General features: G+C 36.4%; 1 pseudogene; it reads left to right on the forward strand.

The window, feature by feature from the left end:
• The first annotated feature begins 415 nt into the window (after positions 1-415).
• LOC130856251 (U4 spliceosomal RNA) lies at positions 416-486 on the forward strand (annotated as a pseudogene).
• The last annotated feature ends 2,750 nt before the right edge of the window (positions 487-3,236 follow it).

Here is a 3,236-nt window from a genome sequence, read left to right on the forward strand (position 1 = left end):
CAGAGTATTCTCTCTGCACTTTTGCCATTCTTGACCTTGAGCGCTTGGTAAGCATTTTCATGTACCTGTGTTTCTGTCTGCATTTCAGGGGTGTATTCTGCATTATTTCAAAGAAAGAGAGAAAATGAAACTTACTTCCAACAGATTATTAAATATTTGAGAAAAAGGAGCACATATGGGAGGCAAATTGGTATTTTGTATTTCACTGAAAAGTTATTCAGAATCATAGAACAGTATTGCCATCTACTTTGGCCAAAAAATTATCAGATTACTTTAATATTTAATGTTTAATCTTTTGTGGTCATAAGGAAAACTGTATATCTAAATAGACAGGTAGTTGTTGCAGCTACATATAATGAAATGATCAGTAAAAGACTTTCAAATGTAAAACTACACTAGGATAAAATTCTGAGGGAGCTCTGTGCAGTGGCAGTATCGTAGCCAATGAGGTTTATCCGAGGTGCGATTATTGCTAATTGATATTCTGAGGGAGAAGAATGGAGATGTGAGTTTAAGGAAAAAAGTAAGTGATGTAAAAATTCTGATTGTTAAAGAAGATCATGTTTAAGTGCATTTTAAATGGATTATGGTGGTTATTGAATTATATTATTTAGATTTCACTGAATCCATATACAGTAATATAATAATTATATAATAAACATTATTAGTTTATTAAATACAAATACTTAGAATTACATTTTTAGAATAATTTAAACTTGTAATAAAATTTTTTCAATACCAACTTAAAAATGTATGAGGAGATAAAAAATGGTTTTGTAACACTTTTCTAGAGGATCTGTGCACAGACATTTTCAAGACCAAAGGTGAGAGAGACAATGTTGGAAAGGTATTTTAGTGCTTAATTTAGCATGCTGGGGAGAAGCACAGAAATTGTATTCAGTAAGCAAGAGCAAGCAGAAGACCGTTTGAGAAGTGCAGTGATAGTTTTTATTTAGGATGCCCTGACTGAGTCCTTCATAGGTGCGCTATACTCTGTAAGACTCTGTGATCAGAGCTGTGCTTCAGGAGAATCTGGGTGATGTATAAATCAAACTTCATAATATAAGCAAGTGTTTCACTATTGAATTCTTTTGGGATAATACATTTTAGAGTCATTTTCTGTTGACTCTATATTTGGTTACCCCCATGGGTGTGTCCAACCCTTCTGAGCAGTATTGAGGGCCATATTAGAGGCTAGTACCATCCCAGGCCAGCTTACCCAGGGAACCAGAGGACTTAGTGAGCACCCATTTACCCCAGTCCTGAATTTCTGGGCAGCCAAGCAGATAAGTAGAAGAGGCCAGACATGGGAAAAGAACAGAAAACAAAAAACAACTGCATAACTCTATTCCTGTACTGACTTGACCACGATTAATGGAAAAACCAAGAGGTCAGAAGTCCCCAGAGCTGAATGCTTGTATTAACCCTTTTACACAGACGTCAAATTCTTATCCTTCATTATGTCATTCTTTGTGGCACAAACTTTCCTCCACTTTTCCCTAGACTTTTTATCAAGAAGTTTATTAGATCAAGTATCTTATTGCCCCTTATTATATGTTCATTTATTTGCACTTGGTTTCTTCTCATTATAATATCACAAATATTCTGAAATCATAACGGATAAGGATCCCCATTGTCATTCTTGGGAGGAAATGTGAGCAGTTCATCTTCAGTTGGAGTTTCTGTTTCAAGAGATAAAATCTATGTGCCTAATTACCCCACTTTTATGACTGCAAACATTCTGTGGTGTAATCTTCCTTATTTGGCTCACTCTCCAATAGGTCTTATTAACTTAACATGTAACCTAAAATACACTCTTTTACAAATTCTGTATTTGCTAACCCCCTTTCTGCTTTATCCAATAATGAAGTCGCCTTTTGGAAATCATTTTCCAATTCTGTAAAATGAAGATGACTACAGTAGCAATCACCAAATTTATTAGAATGTGATTTACTCATCCTGTCACTTTAAGAAGAGGGACGCTGCCTATGGTCAATTAATCTACGATAGAGGTGGCAAGACCACACAATGGTGGAAAGACAGTCTCTTCAACAAATGGTGTTGGGAAAACTGGACAGCTACATGTAAAAACATAAAATTAGATCATTCTTTAACGTCATACATAAAAATAAGCTCAAAATGGATTAAAGACCATCTCCCAGAATAATGGAAATAAGAACAAAAATAAACAAATGGGACCTAATTAAACTCAAAAGCTTTTGCACAGCAAAGGAAACCATAAACAAAACAGAAAGGCAACCCATAGATTGGGAGAAAATATTTGTAAATGATGTGATGGACAAGGGATTAGTCTCCAAAATTTACAAACAGTTCATGAGGCTTAATATCATCAAAACAAATAACCCAATCAAATAATGGGCAGAAGACATTTCTCCAAAGAAAACATACAGATGGGCAAGAGGCACATGAAAAGATGTTCAACATCGCTAATTATTAGAGAAATGCAAATCAAAACTACAATGACATATCACCTCACACCAGTCAAAATGGCTATCATCAAAAAATCCACAAACAATAAATGCTGGAGAGGGTGTGGAGAGAAGGGAACCCTCCTGCACTGTTGGTGGGAATGTAAATTTGTACAGCCACTGTGGAGAACAGTATGGAGGTTTCTTAAAAAACTAAAAATAGAGCTACCATATGACCCTGCAAAACCACTCCTGGGCATATATCAGGAGAAAAACATGGTCCGAAGGGGTACATGCACCCCAGTGTTCATGGCAGCACTGTTTACAACAGCCAAGACATGGAAGCAACCTAAATGTCCGTCGACAGAACAATGGATAAAGAAGATGTGGTACATATATACAATGGACTATTACTCAACCATTAAAAAGAATGAAATCATGCCATTTGCAGCAACATGGATGGACCTAGAGATTGTCATACTGAGTGAAGTAAGTCAGAGAAAGAGAAATACTGTATGATATCCCTTATATGCAGAATCTAAAAAGAAATGACACAAACTTACTTACGAAACAGAAACAGGGAGGAAGGATGGGGGAAGGGATAGTTAGGGAGTTTGGGATCAACATGTACACACTGCTGTATTTAAAATGGATAGCCAACAAGGTCCTACTCTATAGCACGGGGAACTCTGCTCAATGTTATGTGGCAGCCTGGATGGGAAGGGAGTTTGGGGGAGAATGGATCCATGTATATGTATGGCTGAGTCCCTTTGTTGTGCACCTGAAATTATCACAACATTGTTAATC

Source organism: Hippopotamus amphibius, chromosome 6 (genome assembly GCF_030028045.1).
Source record: "Hippopotamus amphibius kiboko isolate mHipAmp2 chromosome 6, mHipAmp2.hap2, whole genome shotgun sequence".
In the NCBI taxonomy this organism is placed as follows: Eukaryota; Metazoa; Chordata; class Mammalia; order Artiodactyla; family Hippopotamidae; genus Hippopotamus; species Hippopotamus amphibius.